Consider the following 11,932-nt stretch of genomic DNA (forward strand, 5'->3'; position numbering starts at 1 on the left):
TCCTCCCTCTACTCTCTGTGTAGGAGCTGGCCATAAAGTAGTTCTTTAACCTACTTTGATAGAAGATCACAAACTTTCATTTTAGAAGGGGTTCTGTCACATATTCCCAGGAGGAAGGAATGCTATAAAGGGGGTTACTCAGAGAGGCATGAAGAATCTGAGTTCCTCCCAATCAGTTTTTTTCAATCATAATTCTACATGACTATCATGTTTCAACAAACTTAAGCTTAAAATCAAGTAGTTTACCTTGAGTTTTGAGGTTTTTATCCTCAAGGTTTCAGTGAATATAAAACTTTCATTAAATAAATTTGTTATGCTATTTCTGTCATTAACCTGTCTTTCATTAAAGGGATGTAGAGTGTTAGTCTTTATGACAGACATGAAAGAAATCACCCCTTCCCTATCCCTAAACAGATAGAAACTTAATTGGTTTTCATCTTGACCCTAGAATTAATAATGGCATTAGTAATTTGATGAGCATTCTCTGTACTCATGGGATGATCCTGTGACAATAAGTACAAAGCTTCAATGTACAAAATAATTCACCCAAGAGGTTGCAAATGTTTATTTTCAAATTCCCCTCTGAAGATGCTAATCCTGTATATTGGGCTGGGAAATAAACACTTAGCAACCTTCTCAAATCATATTTTGTGCACTAAAGTTTTTAAAGACCAACAAAGTATTTAAATATTCTTTCCAGTCATACAGGTTTTTATCATCTAATAGCCATGAGACAAAAGTTTGGTTCCTCTTATCAGAGAAGCATCTTCATAAGCTAGTGTTCTATGTACCTTTGAGGAGGTATTGTAGGCTGACAACAATTACAGTGGATCCCCAAAAGGCTTGGCACCTTACATCAAAAGAAAATGAAAATGGGGCATTTTTGGATCAGCTTCAGAGGATATTTTGCTAAACCAAAAGCCAGCCAGAATGCTTTTTATTGTGTGGTAGATGTACTATGCTTGAAGAATTACTATGCTCAGAGAAAAGAGGTCTTCTTTCAATGGTATTCATTTATTAACTATTTCCGTAAGATTTTTCTTTCAAAGTAAACTTTTACTGTCTAGTCACATGTTTTCTATATAAAATTAATTAAGTCATAAAGATTTCTAATCACATAAAGAGAGAGGCACACACACAAATAGAAAATGAGGTAGAAGATAATTTTAAAGGTCATTTTCCCTGATTAAAATTCATAATAAAATTACAACAGCTATGTTTTTCATCAAGGAAGTATTTAAGCAGCTAATTTTTATATAAATATAATCCATGCTAGTTCAATAAATTAGAAAAAGGAGTATAATCTTGTTAAGATGCAATTCAAAAGGAGTAGTGGACAAATAATTTTTTAACATGTGAAAGCAATGAATGAATATACTGAATAAATGAACCCTATTGGTTATTCACAGATAGCCAAGAAATTCAATTTAGTTATTTTTATAGAAATTAGGTAAGAATTGATTTTTGAGTAAGGAATTTCCAACTATGTTTAAAAGATATCAGGCCATGTCAAGCATTGATGGTTCACACCTGAAATTCCAGCTACTCAGAAGGATGAGATCTGAGGATCCATGGTTCAAAGCCAGACTGGACATAAAAGGTCCATGAGACTCTTTGCTCCAACTAACCAGCAAAAAGCTAGAAATAGAAGCATGTTAAATAGTAGAGTGCCAGCCATGAGTAAAAAAAGCCAAGTGAGAGCAGTTCGCCCTGAGTTCAAGCCCCATACATACAAACAGATATCAGGCAAATTTCCTTCTGTACATTTTAATAGAGGCTGAGTTCTACAATAGTTTGGGAATGAGGACTAAGATTATATACCTATCCAAAATAGATTAAAAGACCACATCATTATGTCAGAACTTGCTCTAATAACCTGTGCATGTGGATCTTTCCAGAAATACCTCACAAAGGATCACAGGTCACTACCAAGTGTCTAACAGCCGTTAAAATGACAGATCCTTTACTTATCCTGTTTTTTTAAATTATATTGTTTTTCTTCTCAAAATCCACTCAATCTAAATTTTTTATGTTTTTTTTATTGCACAGAGGGGTTATAGTTACATGAGTAATGTAATGAGAACATTTCTTATCAAGTATTGTTACTTCCTCCTTTGTTTTTCCCCTACCATCCCTTCCCTCCCATCTCCACAACTACACCCTCCCCACCCCACCCCGGACCTAAATTGTAAAGTTCTTTTTTCAACATAGTGCCTTGTACATCTCATTGTTACAGTGGGTCTATTTGTATGTTCCTCCCCCACAGTTTAAACCTTGTTTGCACTGTATTTGATGTCAGTATAATTTGGGGAGGAGAAGAGAAAAAACAAAATGTTTCAATAGGGATACAGGTGGACCCATGGTAATCTAACTTTTTCTTGTGGTCAATCATAAAACTTGAAGTCAAGGTCTGGAGGCTGACCATGAGCTCTGTTTGCTCAAGGCTAACCTGCTCCTACTTTGAGCCACAGTTCCACTTCCAGTTTTCTGGAAGTTAATTACAGATAAGAATCTCATGGACTTTCCTGCCTACACTGGCTTTGAACCTCAACCCTCAGATGTCAGCCTTCTGAGTAGACAGGCTTACAGCCATGAGCCAACAGCTTTACCGTGTTATTTTTAAATAGGGTCTGTTCTTGTCTGGGCCAATCTAGTCTATGTTCCTTTTTATTCCCATTCTAGCATGGATGACAGGTACATACCACCACACTTATGCTTATTTTGTTGAGATAAGAGTTTGGGGAACTATTTTGCCTCTTCTGGCCTTAAACTAAGATTCTCTCCATTTTTTGTCTTGAATCCCAGAGTACCTATAGGCATGAACCACCAGCACTTTTGCTCCAATGTTTTGAGTCAAAAAATACTTCCTTGTTGCATTCACTTTAAATTACAAACCACAAATTGCGTTGAGCTTGGACTTGCCATCAGTATTAAGAACAGAAGAAAAGGATGACTCATTTCTCAGAAGAAAGGCTCTTTTTGAGCAACTTGGCTTAAAAAAAGTGCTTGCATAATTTCACCTCCCATGTAGCATCATGTTTAGTATATCCTATTTTCTTTAAGGTTAGTCCAGATAGTAGTCTAAGTTTGGAATTGAAACCTTTATTTCTACCAACTGCCACTTGGATATTTACAACATCATTCATGGACCATTCAAAATTATCAGCAAAGGCAGATAGTTTCAGACAGCTAATGAGAAACAGTTGTGTTTGTCTGTTCAGGTATTTTATGGGCCTTTGATAGCCTGTTGGCTGGAAGTTCCCCACCACTGTAGGGGCACAATCATACCTAAGAAGAAGTATTACTCAATGGAGAAGAAAGCATCTCTACGTTTCAACTTTTTCTTCAGTTATCTCTTGCCACTCTGAAGGAAGTGACACAAATAGTCCAATATTGGTTTTTTTTTTAATAACAACGAAGAAACTGCTGGACAATATTCTTAGGTTTTCTTCAGATGACTCTGAATCTTTATTTTTAAGACATAAATGAGAGGAAAAGGTGACCAGATGGTAGATACATTGAACATATTAATTCCTGACAGGAAATTTACAGCATATTGGTTTGATACCATAAGCAAAAATAGACCTTATTCAGACAAGCAATGGGAAATGGGAACAAAATTCGGTCAGCAAAGAGAGTTTGAAAATCAGAAATACGGTATTTGATATTTTTGTTTTGTTTTGTTTAGACAGTGAAGTTAGATTTTCCTTTGTTGCCTGATATTTCATTTTTTGTGGTATTTGGGATATACTATATGAAATATGACCCCTTGGTATTTGAAAAACTGCAGAATCAAGTATATAACTTACCTTTCCTTTTACCTTTTCCCCTGAAACCCTCATTCAGGACACATCTTCTGATACATAGAGGAAAGTAGTGTCTTGGCTCCAGAACAGTTCACTCATCAACATATCCAACATTAAAAACAAAACAAAAAAAACACCAAAAAGCTCAGCTACTGATTGTGATGGAGTCTCAAACTCTCAAGGTTTTTCTGGGCAGGCCTAAAACTGTAATCCTCCCATTCTTGCCTCTTGAGTAGCTAGGATGGCAGGCAAGAGCTACCAATGCTGGCCTTTCAAAAGCAATTTTTGAGTTATAAAGTACTTTATTCTTTTATTCACTTGGGTAGAGGGAAGAGGTATTATAAAGTACAAATTGAGTTTTTATCTTCATTTCTGATAGGTTTCATGTACAGATTAAATTATGTAAACTTATTAATATGTCTATTGTTGGTAGGACATCAGTTATAAACCTAGCTCTAAATATGAAAAATAAATATCCTCCTCCCATATTATTGCTTTATCAGATTAATATAATTAACCTTAGTAGTGATTCTAATAACAGGCTGACTATAAAATCCATAAAATATTGGTTCTTTTGTAGAACCAACAGATAGAACTTTCAAAGTAAACACCATCAATGTAAATATGGTTTCTATTAAGAAAGTCTTAGCCAGGCACTGGTGGCTCATGCCTATAATCCTAGCTACTTAGGAAACTGAGATTTGAGGATCGCAGTTCAAAGCCAATCCGGGCAGGAAAGTCTGTGAGACTGTTATCTCCAATTAACCACCAGAAAACTGGAAGTGGTACTGTGGCTCAAGTGGTAGAGCACTTGCCTTGAGCTGAAGAGCCCAGGGATAGCACTAAGGCCCAGAGTTCATGCCCCATGACCAACAGATAAAGAAGAAGAAATTTTTATAGTGAATAAGTAATATACATAATCAGATCTTTGATTATTTAAAAGACATTTGTTTCTGTCACGTGGAGGCGTGGACAGAGGCTTACACTTAAAGCATTGCACATGCTAAGCAAGTACTTTACCTCTGAATTACATCCACAGCCCCAACTGACAACTCACAATACTAAATCAAAAAGAAATCCATCATGTCTAGTATATCCTATTCTCTTGATGGTTACTAATGTGATTTCCCTTGGTTGATAATTTCTCATGTAAAAAAATCTAATTTATATTCACATTATGGTGGAAAATACTACATTAATACCAAGTACCACTGTCTGTATCCTTTGATTTCATTTGTTTCAATGTTCCTGTTTGAAGCTGTACTAGAACTGGCTGTTGTACAGAGTTCAAGGCATCTCTTATACCTTGTTATAAAAAATTATTATGAAAAGTGCTTTGATACAGTACTTACTTTGTCAGTACAACACTGGGCATTAAGATTCACAATATGGAGCATGAATTAAATAAACATATTGTTAAGACTGGTTTCACAGAGGTTACAACCTATTAATCATAACTTTTATGAGTCCTTTAGAGGTACAGTGCTCTCACATACCAGTGAAAGTGGGAAAGATGAATCTTAGAAAACTTTCAACTTCAGCTGCTACTACTTATTACCTATGATGATGTATGAAGTTTTAGAGTTTGGTTCTGAAAGATAACATTAACTTTTAATGTACTGGACAAAATTTAGAGACAATGATTTTTCTCTTTATCTGAGAAAATGAGGGGGATATTAATACTGTTCCCTAGATGCATTTAGGGTCATTTCTTCCCATAGTGTCAGTTGAAGTTTAAGTGACAGCACTGATATATCTCAGGCTGTGGTAAATTGGAGATTGAGGAAAAGTTAAAAGAACTTCCCACCTCAGCTTGCTACCTGTGAAAGAGCAGAATAAATATTGTATCTTCCATTTTCATTCAGACTTTGATATCAGAAACAACCAGCCAAATGAAGAATAGTTTGTGATTTCCATAAAGTCACTGTGAAGAACATTACCCACTGGACTCACTGGTGGCCTCAGTGGTAGATTCACAAGCATAATGAATGGCTGCTTCCAAGAGAGATATTTGTCAGCTGTTTTAGGCTGTCCCTGTAGCTTCAGGCAAGATGTGTAAAGGGGCCCAAGCACATTGCCTTCCATGTGGCACTGACCCTTCCTCAGGTTTTGGTAGCTGAAGGGAAAGGAAGCAGAACAGGGTACAGCGTGGTCTGTACCAACAAGTTACTCTTATCTATTATTCCATGAGAACAAATGAACTGTTCTTGGAAGTGTTCAGAAACACAAATGGCAGAGATCCTTCTTTAAGATCCATTTAGTTTTTCTCAAAGTTTTTCCATTTCCTAACAAATAAGGAGGTGTCATTCTTTCTGATGGAGGCATAGAATTCACCACATTTTCTTGATCCATTCATCTACTGAGGGACATCTGGGTTGGTTCCATATCTTAGCTATGGGGAATAATGCTGCAATAAACGTAGTTGTGCTGGTAACTCTGTTGTCACTGTATTTGATTCCAGTGTCCTGCATCTTATATATACATTTTTCTAATTTGAGGAGAAGGTAAATAACAAAATACTAAAATAAGGATACAAGATGACCCAATGTAACAATGAGATGTACAAGACACTATGTTGAAAACGAACTTTACAACTTCGGCAGGGTGGAGGAGGGGTTGGAGGGGGAGACAGAGAGCAAAGGGATGGTAGGGGAAAAACAAAGGAAGGGGTAACAATGCTGGATAGGAAATGGACTCATTACCTTGCTCATGTAACTGTAACCCCTCTGTACAGTATCTTTACAATAAAAAATATATTCTTTAAAAGATCCATCTAGTATAACTAAACAAACGAAAGTCAAGTCTGATATAAACAAAATGATTGTAATTATAAAAGATTCTCCATTAAGGTTGTCAGGCAGGGATGCCTTAGAAAAAAAAGAGTAAAAGGATGACGTTCCCTTACAAACATTATGTTCCCTATGTTGTGGCCAAGATTTCAGCCAGTACTCTAGGGATGTAAAGAGGTGCCAGAGAATGTTAAAATGGGAGTTATAAGTGTTTATCCACAATTGAATTATTTCCCATTTCTAAAAATAGATATTAAAAACTAGTAATGACAAAACATTCTCTTGTGACATAGAGAATGAGGAGGAAAGGGAAAACGGGAGAAAAGCAGCAGCAGGAAGGAAGGAAGGAAGGAAGGAAGGAAGGAAAGAAGGAAGGAAGGAAGGAAGGAAGGAAGGAAGGAAGGAATTGTAGATATATAATTTGGAAGCTCTGAATCAGTTATAAAACATTGCACATTTATTCTACTTACAAAATTAGAATATGTTTTCTAAGAATTGGATGGACAAATGCAGTCATATTTAATCCATCTTACATAAAAATTAAATTACACACTTGAAGGTTATTATGGGGGAAAGATAGAAGGGATGGCATTGATCAGGATGTATTGTACTCATAACCTGACTCAGAATTGTAATATCTATCTATCTATCTATCTATCTATCTACCTATCTATCTATCTATCTATCTATGTCAGTCATGGAGCTTGAACTCTGGGCCTGGACTCTGTCTCTCAGCTCTTCAGCTCAAGGCTAGCACTCTACCACTTGATCCACAGCACTACTTCCAGTTTTCTGGCAGCTTATTGGAGATAAGAGTTTCACAGACTTCCCTGCACAGGCTGGCTTTGAACCATGATCCTCAGACCTCAGCCTCCTGAATAGCTAGGATTACAGGTGTGAGTCACTGTTACCCAGCTTCATTTTATTTTTTTTAATTATTTGTCAGTTGTGGAGCTTGAACTCTGGGCCTGGGCACTGTCCCTTAGCTATTCAGTTCAAGGTGAACATTCTTGAGCCACTTGAGCCACAGCACCACTTCCTAACAAATTTTCTTCTTATAAAAAGGATGTAACACTGATCAAGATGTACTGCATTCATAAATTGCTTTGCTAAATGGTACCCCCTTGGTACAACTACTTAAAGATAATTTTTAAAAAATTAAAGCAAGTACCAACTAAAACTACAATAACACTCTCAAAAAAGGAAGATAAATGACAAGATTTGGGGATTTTTTCCTCTTAAAATATTGATATTAAGCAAGACTGAGACCACAATCTGAAGCCAGCTAGGCCAAAAAAGTCCATGAGACTGTTATGTCCAATTAACCACCAAAAAAGGCGAGAAATGGCACTGTGGCTAAAGTAGTATAGCCAATAGCCTTGAGCAAAAACATTTCAGAGACAGCACCCAGGCTCTAAGCTCTGAGTTCAGCCTCAAGATCAACACACAAAGAAATGTTGATATTAATATATCTAATTTGTTATTAAATTTAAGAGCATTTAAGTGCTAAGCAAATTAATAATAAATAGTAAATTACTCAGGATTAATTTGGGCTGTGAGTGACAGAAAACCTAATATATGAATGTCTAGAACAAGTTGAAATTTTTGTCTTCTGAAAACTTAGGAAATCCAGAGCTACTTTAGCAGGTTCAAAATCTTTTAATACTCATGTGTCTTATTGCTTCTTTTGTGCAGTCCATGGTGGCTAATCTAGCTCCAGTCAACATGTCCATATTTAATTCAGTGAGATTGAGTATGCTGTCAATAAGATAACCAGATGCTTACTTCCTATTGTTCTGAAGTTAGTAACCTGGTCACATTAAACTATAATTAGGCTAGTCGCTTGTATTTTGAGTGTCCTTGTGTCCTGGGAGAAAGGAAGAATAGTAGAGCACCACTTTCATTCTTAACCATGTAAGAATTGCTTGCACCTTTTGAATACATTCTAAAGAACATCAAAGTAAGAATTATCTACAAGGGAACGTAAGCCTGGAAAAATAAAAATAAAAACATTTTCTAAAGATCTCATAGATAATCACTTAGTATGAACTCCTGTGAAAGTATGTGTGCAATGATCCCAGCAACAGCAACTGAACAGACAAGAACCCTGGAGACTAGCCGTGTCTAAAGAGTGTAGCCAGATCATACCTGCTTCAGGCAGTCATTACTATGAAGAAATTCATTTTAGCAGCTGGAGTATTCTGCCCTCTTCCATAACTAGAAGAATGTCATAGCAGAGAATCTTTGGAGATAAATGTTAGTAGAAATCCAAGAGACTAGTCTTGTCAGGCAGAATGTTGACTACAGGAAGAGCTGATAATTTTGATTGTATGGGCATAAATAATGTTTGACCCATAAAGAATATTAACATAGTAGAACATTAAAAGAGCCAGAAATATTACAGAAAATGCTAATCCATAGCACATGATTAGCCATCAGATCCAGGACAAGAGAGGATCTAGTATCCAATCATTTTCTGAACTGATGGTTTCTCTCCTTCATTGTTAAATTGTTTCATTCTGTGTGATAATCACTTGAGAAATATTCTATTATCCCTTTCACCAGCATTATGAAATCCTATTAAGACCAAAGCAGAAGCTTTGCCTCCAAAACCTGACCCAAAAGTAGAAAGCAATATATTTACTTGGCATTGAAGAAGATTCTGCCACTGTCGTAACAAATGCCTACAAGTCCAGCAGCTTAAAACAATGTGTCAGAAGTCGTAACTGTTGTGCTTAAACTGGGTTCTCAGCCAATGGTCCAACAAGGGTAAGATAAACATGTCACAAAGCCTTGCCTCAGATCAGTAGATTCTGGGGAAGAATAAGCTTCAAAATTCATGTTGTCAGAATTCTGTATCAATTTTACAACAAAATTCCATATATTCATGCTTGCTTTCAGTTAATGTCTGTTCCTGCTTTACATTTATCCTTGTATGAGATTATTTTGCCCATTTAATAAACAATTATCTGTATTTCCTCTCTATAACTTTAATATGACTAGATGTTTTTGTTTTTCTAATGATAAAATTCATGTTTATTTTCATATCACTCATTGTTTAAATAGGAATAAAACACAACCCAATTTTAAATATATCCATATATGATAATTCTTTACAACTATATTTTGTGAATTTATTAGCAGTACTAGGGTTTGAATCAGAGCTTTGCACTTGCTAGGCAGACATCCTACCACCTCACCCAGTCTCCTAGGCCTACTTTTTGCTGGTTATGTTGGAGATGAAATGTAGTGACATTTTCTACCTGGGCTGACCTTAAATGACCATCTTTCAGCTCTTAGCCTCTTGGTTAGCTAGTATTACAGCTAGGATTACTATTTTGTAAATTTGTCTTATTACTTTTGCATTGAGTCATTTAAATTGTGTGTACTTCTTTCATATAGGAATGCTATATCTGTCCTAAGTGATGGTCTTTTGTTTTAAACAAGCTCAATGTTTTCTGGCTAAGAACTGAGTTCAGATTTCTATCAGGTAGATGTAATCCAGTTCATATTGCGGGTTATTATTGCAATAAATGCTTTGAAAGAAACTTTATATCACCTTATATCACCAAAATGCCCTGATGCTTTTCAGTGTTATGAAATTAGACAATGTGCTACCCCATATATGTATTTCAATATTAGCATGACAGATGATAAATCATATAAGATGCCAATGAAATTCATTTGCCTTCTCAATATTTCTGTGTGTATGCACACCTATATTCAGGTGTTCAAGGACTTTGAAAGGAGACTTGTTGCCACCTTTGATCAAATCAAAGCCAATGTTATACAGAGTGGCACTTAGCTCTAAAAGCTCAGGCTGTTGGATGCTGAGACACCTTATTCAAATCCCAAAGAATATGATTTAGTTTTATTGTGAACATAGACATTTCCAGCCAGGTGCTGGTGGCTCATGCCTGTATTCTTTAGATACTCAGGAAGCTGAGATCTAAAGATCATGATTCCAAGCCAGCCCATGCAGGAAAGTCCATAAGACAATTAGCCACCAAAAAGCCAGAAGCAGAACTATGGCTCATGTGGTAGAGCACTAGCCTAGAGCAGAAACGTTCAAGGACAACACCCAGGAACTGAGTTCAAACCCCATCACCAGCACTGGGGAAAAAAAGATTTCCTTGTTTCCTTGTGCATATGGATCACAGTGCACCCATTTAAGAGAAAATTCTTCCAGGACACTTCAAGGAAAAGGTAATAAAGGCGCTTTACAATATCAAATTAAAGTTTCCCTCTTATTCCAAGATTTTTGTAAGCTCCACTATATACTACATACTTTTTTTTTACACTGCAGAAAAACAAGGTATAACTCTTCAGTATTTCTTTTCCTGGCTCAGAAATAAGCATTTTTTGCTAACGACATATGTGAAGATGCTATTGTAGGTCTGAGAAAAGATCCTTTTCTCTCCTGCTGGACATTATCAAGGAAACACCTCCCTTCAACATCCATTAGAAGCCCTCTTGAAACTATGAGAGAACCTTACCCTAGTATGAACTTGACCTCTAATGACAGTGTAAAGATTATCCTACACTCTTGAAATTGCATAATTAAGTGTTTATCACACCATGTCTGGAACCTTCTCATCTTCTGGATTTGAAATTACATTTTTTTAATTGCAAAAATACCATACAGAGGGGTTACAATTACATGGGCAAGATAATGAGTACATTTCTTATCAAGTATTGTTGCTTCCTCCTTTGTTTCCCCTTCCCATCCCTGCCCAGCTCCCACCCTCCCTCCCCCTACCCCCACCCCCACCCAGCCAGAGTTGTAAAGTTCGTTTTTCAACATAACGACTTGTACATCTCATTGTTGCAGTGGGTCCACTTGAATCCCTATTTAAACGGTTTGTTTTTTCCCTTCCCCTCCACAAATTGTACCAACATCAAATTCAGTGAGAGCAGAGGTAAAAATATGGAACGCTTCACGAATTTGCATGTTATCCTTGCGCAGGGGCCATGCTAATCTTCTCTGTATCGTTCCAATTTTAGTATATGTGCTGCCAAAGCAAGCACTGAAATTACAGATTTTTAAAGCCTTCATTTTTTTCATGTGCAGATTTTACTTACTTTCAACCTCATTATAAATGATGTACCAACTATAAAGGACATAAGGAAAAATAATTGTTTTCTTATAAGCTGAATGGACAATTAGTGTTGTCACGCATAGCTTGAATAGCTATAGAATAAACCACAGTGGCAGAAAAAATAACCAACAATTGATTTTTGTAGAGGTCAATTTTCTTGAATTATATTTTTTAGCTTGTTAACATTAAGAATTTAATTTTTAAGAAAGGTTATATTTTGAATTGAGAAAACAATATT

At 36.1% G+C, this 11,932-nt stretch overlaps 1 non-coding gene across 1 annotated transcript; it reads right to left on the reverse strand.

Moving 5' to 3' along the window:
* Positions 1-11,516: 11,516 nt before the first annotated feature.
* On the reverse strand, positions 11,517-11,623 carry LOC122117382. The gene has a single exon (XR_006149134.1). It is a non-coding gene; the product is annotated as a U6 spliceosomal RNA (small nuclear RNA).
* Positions 11,624-11,932: the final 309 nt, after the last annotated feature.

The sequence above is a fragment of the Dipodomys spectabilis genome, unplaced genomic scaffold (genome assembly GCF_019054845.1).
Source record: "Dipodomys spectabilis isolate Male_0828 unplaced genomic scaffold, ASM1905484v1 ptg000140l, whole genome shotgun sequence".
NCBI lineage: Eukaryota > Metazoa > Chordata > Mammalia > Rodentia > Heteromyidae > Dipodomys > Dipodomys spectabilis.